A 19,679-nucleotide genomic window follows, 5' to 3' on the forward strand; every position below is an offset into this window, starting at 1 on the left:
ATCTTGTGAAACTCTTGAAGGGCTTTTCCCGGGTAGAGGAGCTTTTCACATTTTCATCAGAAACGGAATATCACAACCTCTGGTGAAGTTTAAAAGTTTATTTGGAGGAAGAGCAGCTGCAGGGCTTAGAATCCTTTCTGGGAGGAAAGGCGGCTTTGGGGGAGGATTGTCCCCTCCCCCCCCCCACCTCGGGGCTGCTCTTTAGGGCATCGACGATTGGAATCTTTCTGGCAGCGCTCAATCCTGCCTAAGCAACTAGAATTGAGGGTTCTGGGACACGTAAGAGAAGGCTGAGCCTGGTAAATCTGCAGACGCCAGACTTCTGGGCTAGAGCCCGGAGGAGGCGGGTGCGCGTCGGAGAGCCGAGCAGAGCTGAGGCCGTGTCTTTCACATGCCCCACAGGACTGGAGCTTTTCTCCAAGCAGTAATAACTCCTTTCTCCGAGCAGGGATCTTGCTCGCGCAGCCCTAGAAGTTCCCGCAGCACCAAGCCCTCTGAACATTTTCCCTAGGTGCGCGAAGCACATGGAGGCAAAACCAAAAAAACTGAACCCACCAGCGCGCGTTATTTCGCTGGGAGTGGGGATGGGTGAGAATCTAATACTCAGTCCCCTTTCCCCGCAGCACTTAAACACACAGATACACACAACAGAAACATAGACGCGAAGATTCATATAGGAACAAGAGATTGGTACTCAATTGTGGGTGATACCATACAAATTTCCGCGTTCTCCTCCATATGGCAAAGCAACGCGATGAGCCTCATGCTGTCCTCTGCCTGCGTGGGTGGATGGGATGCTAGTCTCCTTAGAAAAGTTTCCTAGCCCAAGTTCCGCAGACCAAACCATCAAAACCCAGGATACATACATTTGCTGGCCTCATTGGAGAGGGGGAAGGGACTTAGATGCCAGTAGTTTGTCACTCTCGTTGGACAGTCCCTACCAAGGCCAAAGCATAAGGTCCACAGAGACATCAAAACCTTTATGGGGGGACTCCTATTGATACACCAGCCAAGAAAAAGATTCCTTGTCCTCCCCACTACTCTACCCTCTTCAAGTACTGAAATCTTTTGTGTGTGTGTGTGTGTGTGTGTGTGTGTGTTGCTCAGACTCTGATTGTCACAAATCAGTCTGATCCCTTTGAAACTCAGAAAAGACCACAAAGTCCAGTACCTATGAGATTTTTTTCTCTCTGACTGCTCTCCCTACCCAGGGTCTGGGTCTGGAGTGGAATGTTGGTGAGGCTTGACTGTGCCCTGCCTAAAGCAGGCTACACAAGGCAGAATAAGATTGTCCATCTCTTCCAAGCCTTTTCTTTGGGGTCCCAGAGGTCAAAGTAACCTGAGAGTGAACCCAGCTTCTTCTGCACAGGCTCACAGCCACTTCCAGGAGCTTAGGGGTCTTAAGAAGGGTTGGGCAGGAACTAGACCTGCAGCAGTGGATTTTCTGAGGGTGTTTTAGACTTGAAGTTTAATCTGTGGAGCTTTAACCTATTCCAGGATGTAATCATAACTCGCCCCATGCTGAAGCCAATTTCAGATTCCAGATTGGTGAGATAGGCTTGGGGCTGTTCTGGAGTTATTAACTGTGGAAAAGAGGGCAGAGGCTGAAGTTTTCTCACTATCCTTTGGTTTTTGTATGTTGAGTCGTCCCTCCAGCTTTTTTTTTTTTTTTTTTTTTTTAAGTAATAGGGGCAGGGTAACTATGAGCTTGGTTCTCCCCATAAAATTTAATGGCATAGCATTGAAGATATCCAAGAAGATGCTTAATGCCAGAGGAACACCACATTTCCTTTATTTAGCCTCTGGGGAGTGGGGATACTGCACACTCTAAGGTCTTTGTGAAGATTCAAGTATTGGGTTTAAAGGAGAACTTTAACTATAGATAGTGGGGAGAGGAATAAAAACCTTGATATAACACGTCTTATTTCCAGCTTCCACTTTCGATGTTGTGATGGGATTGGCCAGCAACTCCAAGACTAATGGAAGTCTTTCAGGTCATCTCCTCACCCATGTAGACATTAAAGCTGTGATGCAGCTGCTCTTGGGGAATCCAGATAATTTACACAAGACAGAATACACTTTCTAAGATATCTCCAAGACGGTTTCCAACAGAGCACAACTTTTGCTGGGATCTCTGCCTCACATAGACAGGCTGGTTTGGAGAACTGCTGGCCCTTGGGTCCTTTTGCTGTCCCATATGCTGTGTCATTTTAGAAACCAAGGATGTATGTCTCCAGAGCTGCTCCACAGATTTACTTCAGACTCCCTCATCTTAAGGATGTGACCAAGGTCCCCAGAAGAATGAGTAAGAGGAGTAAGATGAGCCTTGGGGTCAATGCCTATTGAGTTCCACAAGAACGTGAAGGCTCCTCCAGGATTCCAGTCCGGATTTTTAAAGCTTAATTGTTTTTTAAAATAGCGTAGGAGGTTCTGCTGTGGCCAGCCGCACGACTTTGGGCTCTTGTTAGCTCCTCCCCTCCCCCTCGGTGGTCCCTTTGGGAGTCGCTGATCAGGCTTGGTTGACCGCCCCCCCCCTTCCCGCTCTCCAACTTGCGCGGTCTCAGGAGCAGGTAAAACTTTGTTAACAGTGATTAGGGCGCCAGTCACACCTTGCTCTGGGACCCTGTGCTATCCCAGGCGCTTTTCAGCTTTTGTTGATGGACGCTGACTCTTGGGATTCTGGGCAGGACGCAGAGCTCTTGGAGGCCCTTATAGTGACTGCAGAGCATGGGGGCGTTGCTTCCTTCTCTCTCTCCATAGCCTCGGACTTGCTCTGGAGGCTGGGGATACCAAACCTCCCACTCTCCAGCAATCCACTGCTCGCTACAGACAAGGAACCAGAGAGCGAGAGCCAGGCTTCAGGGGCTGCCGCAGCCACACCTCTCAGAGTTCGTGGATCTGGTGACTTGCAGTGACTCTGGGTAGGGGAAGATATAGCCAAGAGGCCAGCGGGTGAAGCTTGGAACGGAGTGCACTGGAAGAAGTATATCTAATCCCAACACAGGATAAGGGGACCCAAACTAGCTCCAGAGCATTCATTCAACCGCCAGTAACGGTCCGTGTGACCTTGGGAAATTCATCCTAACCATTTGGATTCACTTTCCTCACTGTAAGGTTATAATTAAAGGTGTCTAACTCATAAATTGCTGAGGATCATTACATTTTCTAAAAAGTGATAAAAGAGCAATGCTAGTATACAGTTAGCGGTATAGGCTTATTTATATTCCTTCATGCATTTGTTTGGAAGACCCTCCCTCATGGCTATTCACGGCAGTATTTATTGAGCTCTTAGTTAGTGTCCACAGAGCAAGGAATAATAATAATAATAATAATAATAATAATAATAATAATAATAATAATAATAATGTGTGACTATCCTAACTCTCCAAGATATTAAATCATTAGGTGGAGACCCGTGAATGGGTCTCCTGCCCTGTGTCTCTGGGAAACCATTTAAATACTGGTGCAAGAAGTTTGGACGCTGACAGGAGCTGTATGGTATTCCCAATGATTCCATTAGATGCTCCTTGGCACAGCCTTCCCGGGATACACAGCAGGTTTTCAATACAACCTTTGTGTAGATGTGTTTGGGAGTTACCCTTGATATTTAGAAGGGGTAAGAAGCTAGGATTTCCTGACACTTAGGTTTGAAGGAAGCTTAAGCAAGTGTTTGGGGTCCCAGGAGAGAAAATTTGCTCAGGCTGTTGAAAGTATGTCAGGACAAATGGCACTTCGGGAGGGAGTTTTAAATTCTCAACTAATAGCCATGAGGGAGGGTCTTCAAAACGGAAACAGGAAATTAATAATCCCTTTGAAGGACACAGGCACTCTCAGTTACTTAAGGGAAGGACCAGTCTCTGTTGTGTTGTCGAAGAAACTCTAGCAACTGGCAAACGCTCCCACTTGGTACAGGGAAGGTGCTCCCCAAAGTGTTTACTGAATAAACGAATAACGTAATTGTGGTTGCCCTTGTGGTTATTTATAGTAGCAACGGATCCTCAAAAACAATAAAATTGCGCGGTTAGCGTTATAAACACTGGAGGAAGCTGAACAAACAGAGCTACCACGTAGTGACCCTGGAAGTGGAGTAGGAACAGTGAATCAAGGATTCACGAGAATCCCGGATTCTAAGACTATCACAGCGCAGAAAGAGTTCACTAGTGCGCCGCAAGGTAGGCATTGGAAATGCTCCTCCGCGCGTTCACCTGTAGTGTAAAGTGCAGGCATTATTGGCCTCATCGGGTAGGTGGATGTGCACTAGCAAAGGGGTTGACTGATTTGCTCACTGTCACCTCTCAAAGTAAGAAGGAGAATAAAAGCCAGAAACGTTCTGTGCTTTGTCCGGACCTCCACTTGGGCCTGGCGGCACAGTGGGCTGGGATCTTCTGACTCCGTGTGGGAATAGGGAAGCGCAATGCAGCAGGAGAGAATGGAAGGCAGGTTTGGCCCCAGCGGCCCCGAAACTGCCTTTCTCCCACCTAGGCTCCAAAGCTTACGTTTGTTTCAGAAAGTTCCAGAGTCCCCCTTAACTTCTACTTGCCACGGGAAGGAATTTCCCAATCTGCAAGTTTCGGCTTCGCTTTGATTTGACGGGGTTGTTTTTGTTTCTCAGAATCCGGGTGAGGAGTGCACCCACCACAGTTCGCAGCACGTGGTGGAAGCTCCAGAAATAAGTGAATGAATGAACAAAAGAAAGAAACTAATGAATGAATCGGGTTATGTATCTAGAAACTCCCCCATGGGCATCTGCCCACGCATAGATCCATTTTCAGGATTCCACGTTGTAGAAAATCATGGGCCACATGCATTCTCCAAAGGAGTGCCTCTGAGGCTAGGCGCTGACCCAGGGCACAGATCTATCTCACCCTCAAGCCTCAGCTTTGAGGGTTGCCTGGCTTCTCCGGTTGGCCAGTGGGTCGAGTCTGGTGGAGAGTTCTTTGCAGGCTCCCCCAACCTGCCCGCCAACCATGTGGTCCACAGGGGACGTTTTAGCCTAAACTTAGCCCTGTGTGATCCCCACACCAGTCTCCGCTGATCGCTGATCCATAGTGCCATCTTCTCTTTGAGATCAGGGATCAATGTCCCTCAGCCTTGGTCACCTGAAGCTATTTAAGTTAAATCCCCCTTTCCTTCCCTCCTGCAGGGTTCATGCAGATTGTGCTAACTAGTCTTCTAGGCCAGGAGAGTGCAGTTTATAGCTTAAAAAAAAAAAAAAACCCGGAATGAAAAATTATAAAGAGTCAAACTAAAGACTCATTTTTCTGCACACAGTTTAAAAATTAAATGCCTTCTATAATTAATTTCCCCCATTTCCCTCCATCTTTACTCTCTTTTATCCTTTTCCTTGATTTCACATATCCATCTCTACCCACTTTTTGACATCCCCTCCCCTTTTTTTCCTTCTGGAGTCATCTAAAGTTTCACTCAAGAGTTTAAGAGGAATTGACCCTCCACCCCTACTCACTTCTGGAATGACCACATTTGAGAATATGGACTGGGTGTGTGTCTGGAGAGATATACAAATGGGTCAGCTGGGATGCTCCAGCCATGTTGGAAGGTAGTGTATGACTCAATCTAATGACAGGCAAAGAAGGAGGAGGAGGAGGAAGAAGAAGAGGAGTGAATTGAAAGGAGTGAAAGAAGAAAGAAAGAGGGAGGAGCAATAAAGAGGAAGAAGGTGAAGAGGGAGGAGAAGGAGGAAGAGGAGAAGAAGGAGGAGGAGGAGGAAGAGGAGGAGGAGAAAGAGGAGGAGGAGGAACTGAAAAAAAAAATACCACAAATGGGTCTGCATGATTAAAAAAAAAATAAAGAAAGAAAGACCAGCCCCACAAGGTGCTATCCTTCCCAAGAGCATTATTCAGGAGGCAATGGAGCTATGCCAGTAACACACAGGCTACCTACAGCCTTGGGTCATCCATTCCTACATGCATGCACCATTTAAACTCCAGCATGTGCTGGCTACTTTCTGAGTTAGGAAGTGTCAGCCTCTGGAGTTGGAGAAATCTGAAAGTGCTCTTAGGTATGTCCTCTCTAACAAAAGTTTCAGGAAACCTTCTTTTCTTTCTATTTTCTCCTTGCTTCTTGCTGAGGGCAAGCCGAGCATTGACCTTGGCAGCTTCTCTTGCTTTCCCCATATCTCTGTAAGGATTGTAAGAAGATGTTACTCTCCATCCCCCATGCCATACTTTCCCACCATGCCTTTCTATTTTCTTCCTCAGTTTGCAACTTGAAGACACTTTGCACCCCCTCCAGATATCTGATGCTGAGCAGTGTCATAAACAGATACAATTCTCTTGGAATACAGAAGGTGCTCAGCCAGAGGACATTGCTATTAAACTACCATCACCACTGCCAACTTTACACCCAGAGTATCCACACTGGAAGTTGTGTGGGTACATGAAGAGTGGGGGGAGGGATGGGTGGGTGGAGAAAAGACTTTCCCACTTTAAACAAGAGATGGAAGTCTTGTATCTTATTTAGCCGTCTCAGCAAATCAGAATAAAAGATATTATTTTTCTTCTTTTACAGAGAAAGCAGAGAGAACCATTTTGAGAAGCCAATAGGTTGGATAATTCAATCAAGGTACACAGCTGGTAAGGGGTATTGTGATAGAGCCTCTGAATCAGAAATCTGCAAGATTTTTGCTTTAATCCTGGAATGGAGGGAGGAGAGGGGGGGCTTTTGGTGATTCTCTTCAATCAAGGAAAAAAAAAAGTTTAAAAAAGAAGTTTTGTTCTCTTTTCTTGCTGTATTATTCTAACCAGTCTTTCAAATATCCACCTTACAGTATGAATATAGATGCAAACTCAGAGATTTTATTTTTGTTTTTGCAGAACTGTAGATGGAACCCAGGGCATACTAGGTAAGCTACACTCCCAGCCCCACAAATCCTTAATAAATGATCAACTCACTGCACCCCTAGGAAAGGCTCATCCATGGTGCTCGCTGTACAACGGAATGAAGCACGAATTCATGGCAAAAAACATCTATAGGCAAAGAGTCGCCACGTGCACTTACTGTTACCCCAATTCAGACTTCTGAGTAAAACCGACACTAAGGGGTTTAGAAGTAGCAGAAGCTTCTTTCTCCTGGCTCCTAGTCATCCCCCTCTCCTTCCGTTTTCACCTGCCTTCCCCAGGCCTCGCCTCCTTCCCTCTCTATTGTACTTCCCCAAACCCCGGCCTCCCAGGCTACTCAGGGAGTTTCCTGCAGGCTGTACTTCTAGGGTGCTTGCAGCTTGGCGGGGCGGTGCGACCTGGTCAGTCATTGCTGGGAGGGCAGTTAGCGCTCAGCCGATTGCAGTTACCAGGTCGCGAATAAGGGGCCTGCGCGTGGAGCCAGCTGGAGGCCGGCAGACCCTGGCCTCCCGGAGCAGCGCCGGGCGGGGCGGGAAATTTACGGTCTGTGTACCCTCTCTGGCTCCAGAGCCCCGCGCACCAGAAGCGGGAGGCCCTGCGAGCCCGAGGCGATGAGCTGGGGCCGCAGACGCCGCGGCCTTCCATGGTTCCTGGGTCTCTGTTCTGCGGTACTCTGGTCTCCCATAGGGCGCGGCTAAAAAATCAAAGTCCAGGCTAGAGATGGGTACAGGCTGCGCAGTCCCAATGCGGCATGAGAAGCCCAGGAAACCCGCCAGGAACCCTAGGAAACTCTCTGATGTATATTTTGGGGCGTGTCTATACAGCTTGGAATTGTGCACAGTACTTTCTGGGTGGAATTCCAGGTCCAGAGACTGACCGAATGGCCCAAAGTATGGACAGGTCATCAGGCTTGTCCCGACCAGGGTGCTTCCTAATTGGGGTCAAACGGAGACCTAGTCTCCAGTCTCTGCCCTGAAGGGTCAAATTTGATTCTTGCGTATCAGATAAAAGGGCCAACCAAGATGCAGGGGCAAATGAGAGAACCCCGTGGGCCTTCAGTGCCAGCGGAGGTAGGAAGACCATCCTGGAATCGCGCCTGGAGCGGAAGGCCCATGGCTGGGAGAGAGCAGCGGTCGGGTCTGGCTGATGGCGCTTTATTCCTGCTAGGTTAGTACAAAGAAGGTCCTCACAGTTTCCTCATTTCCCCGCTGCCACTCCGGCCACACCTAAGCCAAGGAACTGTGAGTGCTGGTGGACAATCAGCTCAACGCATCCCTTAACTCACATTGTTATCAAAACTATTGTAATAAATACCAGGCACAACCTTGCAATTTATACGCAATAAATGGCTGCGAGCGTATATGCCATACTGTTCCAAAAACTTTATATTAGTTAATTTGTTTTCTATCAAATTCCAGTTATGCCATTCTGACATCTTTATTTTACAGATAAGTACATTGTAGTAAGAGTTGAATTAACTTGCCTAGATACACTAGTTTAGCAAGTAGAATTGGGAATAACTCTCATCTCCCTCTCCTACATTTTCTGAGTCATCCGTGGTACTAACGAAACAAATACTTATTTCAAGCCTTATTAAGAGTCACGTAGGCAAGGGAGGGCTGAATTCCCGCAGTAGTCGGGATCGGTTCAGCCATTCTTAATTCTCCCCCAGAAGGGGCATGTTCGGGGCTCTGGAGTTGTGAGCAGCCCTCAATGAGGTTCAGCTGAACGAGGTGGCCTCCTAGTAGAAGAACAGGCACCATTTAGTAACTACCTCTTGGGCATGTTATAATGCCTCTCATACACCAACTTCTCGCCCTTCTGTTTAATGATAATAATAATAATAATAATAATAATAATAATAATAATAATAATAATAATAATAATAATAATATATTTAGTGTTGATGTCAGGTCCCTATGATAGATGCTCTATCAGAATCTAGGTTTGGCTTAAAGCCCACAACAGGGACACGAAGAGCCACTTGGGCAAGGGGTGCGGTGCAGGAACTGTACTTACACCTTCTTTCCAAGGCCATCTGATTTTTTAAAATTTATTATTGTTTTCCTTTGCACTGGGAAGGTGGGGATTGGCATTTCTCAGGTTTTAGCATTCTAACTGAGTGCCCCCGGAGATTCCCCCCCCCCGGGGGGGGGGGGTAGGGACGTGCCCTGGCGCTGAGGGAGTGGGCGATTTATTTGGAAACAGAAGAGGTAGGTGTAAAAGGAGCAGGGTGGAGTATGAAAACAGAGAGGAAAAAAGGAAGGAAAACTGAGAAGGGGAAGATGAAAATAAGTGGGATTTTGAAGCATTTCTCACTTTTTTTTTTTTAAAGAGAGTGGGCGGAGTTGACATAACTCGTTTGGGGTTGGGCCATAAATTAATAGAAGATTTATCCCTCAATCAGGAAAAAGCCATTAAGATATTCTTGGCTTCGTCTGTGGGAAAATAATTTCTTTGATTGAGTTGCCCCAGAAGACCCTGTGAAGCCCTCTCTTCTCTGCCTTGAACGGTCTCTTCTTTCCTGCCTGCCGGAAGGAGCAGAGAAGTGGGAGACTCCAGGGAGAAGAGGCCTTTCCATCTTTTCCAGCAGCTTGGATTTCACTTTGCTCATTTCTATTTCTTGGTTTGATCCTCCTGCCTTGGAACCTCAGAGGGAAAATTCTCCCGCAGCAAGCCCAGCCGGGGTCCCCGCTCCCCTTCCCTGGGGCGGGCTGCGTCCACCAAAAGCAAGCCCTCGGTGCCCCAGCAATCCAAAAGTCCTGCGGCAGGGCAGGGGGTGGGGACGGGGACGGGGTGAATCCTAGGAGCCCGACTGCAAGGGGCGGAGGCGGGGTCCGGGCAGACTCCACAAAAATGGAAGGAAGGAGGCTAAGAGTAGGGTGGAGGAGGAATCTTCCTCCTGAGCCTGGAGGAGTTGGACTGTCAGCCCCTTAAGACTCGAAGTGTGGTCCCCAGCCCCTTAAGGGTCCTTTCAGAGGGTCCCTGAGGTCAAAACTATTTTCATAATAAAAGGTTATTGCCTTTTTCACAAGTGTACAATGGAGTTTCCCAGAGGCCACATTGCATGTGGTGACATCATGACTCTGATGGCTTTTGGAATGTTGAATGCATTTGTAATGTTTTACAAATGTTTCAGTTTTGAATTTTGCTTAGTAAAAATGTTTTAAAAATATGTTATGGTTTTATAGCCATACCTGTGCTGTATGACTATCATATTTACATTAATTAATATGAAATGAAACAAAAAAGATTATTTCCTTAGCCACAGGAGCCACATTTGAATTGTTGAATAGCCACTTGTGGCTAGTGGCTGTCAATCTGGACAGTGAAGATATAGACTATGAAGATATAGACTATCATAGGAAGTTCTATTGGTGAGTGCTAATTATACAGTGAATAGAAATAGGCTTAATCACACTAATAAATGCCCTGGGATGTTTTCAACAATTAATTATAAAATAATTCAGAGGCCTACAATGCTTGAGATTATCTCTTTAGAGCATTCTTTATATTACACCTCTAACCCAGACATTTGTACTATACAGGCTGTGAGTTTGGACTCTGCTCTTGCTAGCTTCATAATCTTGGACTCTTAAAAAAACAAAACAAAACTCCAAACTTTTTTTTTTCTTCTAAAATGAGGATAATAATTCCTGATAATAAACTATGGAGAGGTAGTATAGCTGGTTGGGAAGAACATGAACTCTGGATCTTCAGTCTCAGTCCAGCTCAGATGACTTTGTGCTCACTTCAAAACCTCTCTGCAGCCTAGTTTCCTACCAGTAAATTGGAATAACAATAATTGTAGTGATAACCTCTCTCTGCATTTTTGTAATGGTAAAATGAACTAATAATAAAAGATGCTTAAACAGTAACTAGCACATTGAAAGTCCTACTATGCATGGTAGGTATTACTGCATATATAAAGTTCAAACCTCATTGGGCAAGAATAAAACTTAAATGTTTAATTCAGTATTGTTAAGGTATCCACAATGTTGTATAACAAATATCCAGAACTTTAAAAAAAAAACTTTGTAAAGGTCAAACTCTATACCCTTTTAAAACTTCCCTTAAGTAATATTTTTAAGTGCTTATTTATTTATTAGTTCTAAGTAGTTACAGATGACAGTAGAAAGCTCTTCAATTCTTTATACACAAATGGAACAGAATTTTTTACTTCTCTGGTTGTACATAGAGTCACACCATTTGTGTGGTCATACCTGTACCTAAGGAAATGTCTGTCTCATTCCACCATCTTTCCCACCCCTTTGCCTTCATCCCTCCTTCCCCTTTGCCCCAACCAAAGTTCCTCCACTCATCCCATGTCTTCCCTCCATTGTGGATTAGCATCTACTTATCAAAGAAAATATTTGGTCCCTGTTTTTTTTTTTTTTTTGAGATTGGCTTATTTCACTTAGCATAGTATTCTCCAACTCCATCTATTTACCTGAAAATGTCATAATTTATTTTCCTTTAATGCTGAGTAATATTCCATTGTGTGTATATACCTCAGTTTCTTTATCCATTCATCCATTGAAGGGCATCTAGTTTGGTTCCTCAGTTTAGTAATTGTGAATTGTGCTGCTATAAACATTGAAGTCGCTGCATCATTGTAGTGTGCTGTTTTAAAATCTTTAGGGTCTAGACCAAGGAGTGGGATACCTGGGTCAAATGTTTTCATTGATGTGTGTCAGACTCTAAGACTTAGAGCAGAAGCACTAATTAAATGTTAAGCATTCCAGTTAAGAAATCAATGTTTGTCATTCAAAATAGCCAAAGTGGTTGGGATAGGACAATCAGAGTACCAACAATGTAATCAGATTCCATTGAATACACCATTTCCATTGATTCCTTGGGATCCCAACAGCTCCCTCCCAACCAATTACTGTATATACTGTTGGGTTGAAGATGATGTGATAATGTTCAAGTGATTGTTGATCCTGGATATAGGGAGTCAATGATCACTGATGAAGAGGGTCATTGAGTCTTTGAAATAATATTTTTTTTTTCTGGGAAGTGCCTGAAAGGATGGTGGCACAATAACAGGTAAAGAAAAATAAGCTTACGATTAGTCTCTGGTTGCATGGAAAGTCCTGAAGATGGTTAGCTAGAGGACAAAAATCAGAATGAGTCACCCAGGCTCCTCACTCAGCAATCCTTTTGGGACAGTGGACAGAAGACAGAGGAAAAAATATTCCTAAAATATCAATAGTTAGTAAAAAGATTCATTTTTTTGGGTAGAGGTTTGTCTCTCTTCAAGGATTTAGTTTTCTGTTATTTTCCCTAAAGGTGGAGTTTCTAATGAAAATATTAGGTAAATACAACAGGTATACTGTATAGGATGCTTTTAGATGCAACTTGAGCTGATGTCCCAATAAAGGAAATTTATTGTTTCACATGATTTAAAAAGTGTAATGGTGGAGTGAGTTTCATGAATGTTTGGACTGGGGCTCTACCTGCATTTTTGAGGGGTTCTCACCCCTGTGATTTTCTTCATACTCACTTTATGCTCAGCCTGACCTCTGTTTTAGTTAACTTTTGCATTGCTATGACCAAAATAGCCAAGAAGAACAATTTAGGGGAGGGTAGGTTTATTTTGGCTCATGGTATCAGAGGTCTCAGATGGCCAAGTCCCAAGTACATTGCTCTAGGTCCAATGTGAGGCAACATGTCAGGGTAGAATGGCATGGTGGAGGGAAGCTGCTTCCCTCCTTGGCAACAAGGAGGCAGAGAGAGAGAGGGAAGGGAGAAAGGGTCACAGGAAAGATGCACCCTTCCAGAGTAAGATCCAGTCTCCTCCAGCCATGGCCCATCTCTCTACAGTTATTATCCAGATTGCCATTCAGACTAGGATGGACTGATTAGGTTTCAGCTCTCACAATCCAATCATTTCACCTCTGAATATTCCTTTATTAACAAAAGAGATTTTGGGGGACACCTTATATCAGAATCATAATAGCTTCCTTCCCAATATAAAAGCCTCATATCTGTATGTGTTATAATCATTTAGAATAAGAAAATGCCTCAATCCAGAATTCCACAGGAAAGTCCTGATTGGATTGGTGTAGTTCACATACCCCCCTTGCTCTGATCATTGTGGTCAAGGAAATGGAACAACCTGTTTGCATGAGCTCAGTTTGCCTCTTTAACCCTGACTGCAGGGATCCTCAAAAGTATGTTGGGCAGCTATCTGGAAAGGGGAACAGGAATTCACTACAGTATGTATCTTTACTTAGGGCAGAGTTAAGTTGAAATTTTATTTTTCATAATAACATTTCTTTTGACTTAACATTGTACCAGGGATTGAACCCACAGGCCCTTAACCACTGAGCCACATCCCCTGTCCTTTTATATATTTTATTTTGAGACAGGTCTTGCTGAATTGTTTAGGACCTTGTTAAGTTGCTGAAGCTGGCTTTGAACTCCAGATCCTTCTGCCTCAGCCACACAAGACACTGGGATTACAGGCATGTGCCACTGTGCCCAATTTTTTTTTTTTTTTGTCATTGCATGGTAAAGCTGTACTGGATGAGCATTGGAGACAGAGCTTCACCCCAGATGGAGGGGGACATAAAATTGTGGCATCTTTCCAGTTTTGAGATGATGCCTTATTTTCATATCATTAACACTGTTCCCCTTATGAATAATCCTCATGTTATTTTCTTATCTTATAGATTTTATGATTTGTCTAAATCATGTTGCATATTTATTAAAATTCAGATTCTTAGATTTTATGACGTTTGTTGGTGAACGGATAGATCTTGAGATTACCATGCTAAGTCAAATAAGCCAGTCCCCAAAAATCAAAGGTTGAATGTTCTCTCTGATATGTGGAAGCTAACTCACAATGAGTGGGGGTGGGGGTAGAGGGGAAGAATAGATGCTCAGTGGATTATACAAAGTGAAATGAGGGAAAGAAAGGGGGATGGAAACAGGAAAGATAGTGAAATGAATCTAATATAACTTTCCTGTGTACATCTGTGAATACACCACAATGTATTCATATATACACAGTGAATCTCAACATTGTGGTCACCCATAAGACTGGGATCCCAATTAGAATAAGATATATTCCATGTTTGCATAAATATATCAAAATAGATTCTACTGTCATGTATAATTAAAAAGAACAAGTAAAAATTGAAAAAATTCAGATTCTTATGACTTCCCTACTACATTCTGATTTGGCAGATTTTAGACGAAGTGATAACTAGGTATTTGAATATTTTGCAGGGTATCTGTGATTCCTCTTATCAATTTAGGAAATAGTATACTAAAATGCTTTGTGAGGGCTGCTGGGAGAGTTGTATCTGTAGGCTAATTATTGACAAGTGTTCAGGCCTATAAGGTGTGAATTTTGGATATGAATATTAGTCTTGGTTTCATGCTTCTTTTGTACTCATTTCTATCGCTCTCTAATTTTCTCACTGAACACAATTTTATTATTCCATTTAAAAACTATGCCATCATCAATTATTTTTGGGATGAAATACAATATATCAGTTAGGATTCTGGAAGAACGCAGAAGACACACTCAGCAGAGATTTTTGAAGAGACTTTTTCCGGAAGGACCATTTACAGAGGTACAGAAACCAACGATGGATGTCGCCACTAGCAATGGCAGGCTGGGGAGGGCTATCAACTTCCTAGAATGCTGTCACAAACTAACACAAACTCAGTGACTTAAAACACAGACTTTATTCCCTTACAGTTCTGGAGGCCAAAAGTCTGAAAGGAATTTCCTTGGGCTAACGTCAACGTGTTGACAGGGCTGGTTCCTTCTGGAGACTCCAGGGGGAGAATCCATTCCTTGCCCTTTTCAGCTTCTGGTTGCTTCTCGAATTCCTTGGCTTGTGTCCTTGTCATTCCAATCTTGGCTTCCCTGGTCAAATTTCCCTCTGCCTTTCTTTTTTTTTTTTTTCTTTTATTTCTGCAGTGAACCTAAGGGCACTCTACCATTAAGCTATATCCCTACCCCTTTTGACTTTTTACTTTGAGACAGTGTCTCTCTAAGATGCCAAGACTTAGTTGAGTCAGTGTCTCTGTCTTTACTTGAGACAGTGTCTCTGTTTTTACTTGAGACAGTCTTTACTTGAGACAGTGTCTCTCTAAGATGCCAAGACTGTCCTTGAACTTGTGATCCTCCTGCCTTAGCCTCCCAGGTAGCTGGGATTACAGCTATCTGGGATTACATTGCATGTGGCCTGTTTTCCTCTTATAAGCACACTTGTGGTTGCATTAAGCACACATTTGGTTGCACTTGTATCACCCAGATGTTCTCCCATCTCAAGCTCCTTACTTGAATTTATAAGGCAACCTTCACGGGTTCCAGTTGCTTACCTTTGGGGGCCATTCTTTAGCCTCTCAGGAGGGCTATGGTGCTGCTATAGCTGAGTGTTGGGGAAGAGAAGGTGCTTAGCTGTGGCTGTGGACAGTAGGCATAGCCCCTGTCATAATGATGTGCCTTGTCCCTATAAGGAGGGAGCAGAAGGTAGGAATACTCTGAACTCATTCTCAACCCCCTGTCCAAGTCTCCAGCCAGCGTATCCCATTGATTAAGACAGAAGATGAGATCCATAAAAATCAACCTTTACATATAGCACAGGACAGAAAAATGCAGAAAATGAATGCAGAGAAAAGGCAGCCAGCAGGTAGGCATCAATATCAACCACTGTCAAGCTCTGGGCTTGATTTCCATCCTGGTTGCTGAGGCGTGTTTCTCAGAAGAGGGTTTTATGTTACAGAGAGCTGATTAGCACGTGGATGAATGCTGTGATCCAGAAGTGACAATGGGTTTCCAATTTGGATTTCCCTTTGTCATCCTTGGTGTCCTAGTCTAAAGCAAAAAAGAACTGTTTGGTTGACATGAAAGGGAGAGATTGAGCAGTAATAGGATCCCAGGCATTTGGGAAACTGCACTCTGAAATCAGCACCAGCCCTTGTCTCCATCAGAAAGTTCCAGTCCCTAGCAATTTCATTGTGTATCTTATCTTCAAGAACCCCATGCTGTTCCTGAGACTTGTAGTGGAGTTGTGATATCTACAATGCCATAGCAACCATCTCTATATAGAAATTTAAAACTGTGCTCAGATCAGCAAGGGACAGGGGTCTAGTCTTGGTATGATGAGCGAGACCCTGGCATTGGAGGCCCAGCCTCAACTGTAGCACTGGCCACATACTCCTCAGTTTTTCTTCCTTTCTGTCACTTCCTAATGGTACCTTCTCCCTCTCTCTGTCAGGGCCCACCTATCAGCTGTGACTGCAGCCTTCATTTTGGCACCATATCTTCTCCTTCCCCATATCTCTCCCAATTGAGTCTTGAGTGAGCTCTTCTGGCAAGCCAGCTGGGGTCGACATCAGGTGTTTTGGGAAGAGCCCATGTCCAAATTCCAGACTTCTAATGATTGCCCTGATATATATATATATATATAAACTAAAGACAAAACCAGCTGCTCCTTGAGGGGAATAAAAGCAAAACATGAAAAGAATCTCCCATAGAACCCACTGCATCCCCAAAAGCCCAAACCAATAAAATGAGCACAGCCAATAATTCAAGCTCTGTGCCTTGTGTTCACTGTGACTAAAGCCAGAAGAAGCAGCACAGCAGGGTCCCCCTCATTGATGAGGAATTTATCACTAGTAATTTTATTAGCTTCAATGTAGCCAACAGGGGCTGCTGATAGTTTCAGTATTCTTTTTCCTAAGGGATATTTTCCCCACAAAGGACGAATGTTCTACAGAACTGACATTTAATTGCCTTTATAATTTAGTATAACTTGGTTGAGTGACAAACTTTCCAAAACACCATCACTGAAAAAGGATTCCCCAGTTTGTAATCAGTATGAACTTGCCACTTGTACCTTTCTTTTAAAAATTTCTCGGGGCTTAGAAGCATATCGACTATAATTATTGGGATAAGCCCCTAAAGGGAGAGATGTATCTGTCATGGTTGAAAGCAATTCATTTTTTATAGTGGGAATACTCTAAAATGTCTTGTTTGGATAGAAATGGCCATCCATTAATTGGTAATTTAAGTAAGTTACTTAAAGTCAGGCAATTAGGTTAATGAGACCACTGGCCGTTTGAAGTTGGATGGAAGGAGGGATGAGCTCACCGCTCTTTAAAAAGATGTTAAATCAATTTGGTGTAAAAGGTAGAGGAGCATTGTCCTCTCCTACGGTTTCAAGGAAAGATCATGCACACACAGATTTAGCTCCAAGCATGGAAATTAGATGGTGGGCCCCTCAGGAGTTCTGGCAACCACCCTACCATCAAGGAAGAAGCCACAGCTGCCCTAGCTATATCATTGGGAAAGATGACAGGCCTGGATTAGACCTTGCACGGAGGCCAGGAACTCTTGAGGGAGCAACCCAGGCAGACATGACAGAACCACAGACACACAGAGTGCCCCAAACTCAAGCAGATGGAATTGCTGATAAATGAGTTGAAATGGTAGAGGTCCCTTCAGTGGGAGCCAGCTGGATTTACTGAGAGCTACTCCACAGAGGGGCAATTTCAGGGGGCCAGGCTGCCTTTAGATGTTAATCAGAGGCATTCATATGTTCTGTCCTTCACCCTTCAAAGGAAGGTGTCAAATGTCTTGATGAAATACCTCCCATGCTTACCCAGACAGGAGAATCAGCCACCTTGTTGATAAATGAGACAGGGCGAATCGATAGAGTGAGGGTCAGGCTTGGCTAGACCCATGGTCACAGGGCAGGAGTAATTATGTCATAAGTGGTCTATGGGGCAGAACCCAGACCAGGCCATGGTCCACATTTGAAGGTAACATTTGGAACTGGAGGGTTGTAAGAGGGGTTTGGGGTGAAAAATTCAAAAGCACTGAAGCTCTGTGATAGCATCCAGCTCTCATCAGATTCACTTATTGTAAAAGTCCTGTCACCATATATAGAGGTCTGGGCGAAAGAAGCTGCAGAACTGCAGGAAGATATCATGTGTACCTGCAAAGCCTGAGTAATCTAAGAGTTTGGGATATCTCTGGGCAGAAATTGGCTTCCTAGGTCACACTTGGATGAAGGAAAAAGTATGTTTTGTGGGGAAGTGCCTTGAAGTATAAATTCATATTACCAAATAATCAAACTGAATTTAAGTAGGGAAGAAAAATATCACCTTACACAGAAACAAGGTTTATTTTGAAGTCTGCTGCTGGGAGATGTCACCATTCTGTGGCTGACTTTTCTGTTGTGTCCCTCTTGCCTGTGACAGAAGAAACTGTTTTGTCTGGGAGAAACCATTTTGCACCATCTATATTTGGGGGCATAGAATTCTTTTCTCCATGATGCTGATGGGAGGGAGCCAAAGGAAAACTTCTATCTATATTCAGGATGTTGCTAGGGTTCTGCCAGGGGAGGGCCACACTGGGCTTTCTGCCTTGGGGGTTTTATGCAGCTGCCACTGGGCAGTGATTATGACAGAAGCTGCTGTGTTGGAGGAGCAGTCACTTTGGCAGCTGGTACTAGAAAGGCCTGGGACCATGTACTGTGAGTGGTTGGCTGATGCTGCCTGGTCCTGTAGTGTTGGATACACTTTAATCCTTCCCTCCCCTGCTTGCTCACTCCTGGATCATCCTGAATGTTCCATTGGAAGTGCCTGTTGTGACTGCCCAGCTTCTGAGCTCTCCTACTAGGGTTAGTCTTTCCTGCCCAAGCCCATCATGGTTCTTTCTTCTTTTTTCTTGGAGTTAGAAAATCAGGGTGAGTTCTTCCCTTACTTCAAGAAATTGAGTCTATGAGAGAATTGTATGTGGTCTTGATCTGTTTTGTCCAGCCTTGTGATTGAAGCTTCACACCCAGTTGCCAAGGTTGTTCAACACATGGCATCAAGCTCAGAATGTTGTACAGAGTGTAACTTGAATTTCTATTAGTTCAGGGGAGGTGGGGATACACTGGCTAAAGCTAGCCAGGTTAAAGTGGTTCTGGATTTGACAACTGTCATGGTCGGCACCAACAGCATCTCAGAGGTGAGCTTTAGGGCTGCTTACCTGGGCACTTATAGAGGGCTTTTCTCTCCTGATTCCTTCATTTCTAGGCTACTCAGAACCACTTGGATTGGGGTTTTGGGGGGCATTCTGTTAACTTGAACTTATATATTTTTTTAAATGGACTTTCAGACACCAGATGCTATGCTACATCTTTAGGAAACAGCAACTAACAAGAGAAACATTGTTTCTGCCTTCATAGAAGTTAAAGTCAAACACAGAAGCAGATAACAGGGTAAGAAATCATCACATAATAATACACGCTAGAACTTTAAGGGAATTATTTAGTGCTACAGGGGGTCAGAAAACACTTTTTGGAAGATGTCTCCACTGGGACCCTTAGAATATTTTTCAGACAGATGAAGAAATGACTTTAAAGAAGAAAGAGAGGACATGGTAAGTCCCAGGATACAGAGTAAGGGGTACCTAGAGGAGAGGTGGGTAGGAGCTTAGCTGCATAACATGACCTCGGTTCCCTACCAGGTGGGGAAGTTGACTTAGTGGCATGTGAACCTTCTTCCAGGTATAGGCTCTGACTTAGGTATCGTAGGGGACACCAAGATGGGCCACAAGCTAGTGATAATGTGCTTGGAACACTCCCATCTGGCGGTCTGAGAATATGTGTCCGATAGTGGGGGTAACATATACCCAACCATCCACATTTTCTCCCCTTGTTCTTCTGTGAGCATCAGGCCTAAGGGCTTATTAACAGACTAGGGCCAGCTGACATTATTCTTGAGGCTGCTAAGATCTTCCTCTTTTGCTTCTAAGATTTTCCTCCAGCTTTGTACAGAAAACGATTCTTTCTTCTTTTGAGCCTA

This window comes from Ictidomys tridecemlineatus, chromosome 10 (assembly GCF_052094955.1).
Source record: "Ictidomys tridecemlineatus isolate mIctTri1 chromosome 10, mIctTri1.hap1, whole genome shotgun sequence".
NCBI lineage: Eukaryota > Metazoa > Chordata > Mammalia > Rodentia > Sciuridae > Ictidomys > Ictidomys tridecemlineatus.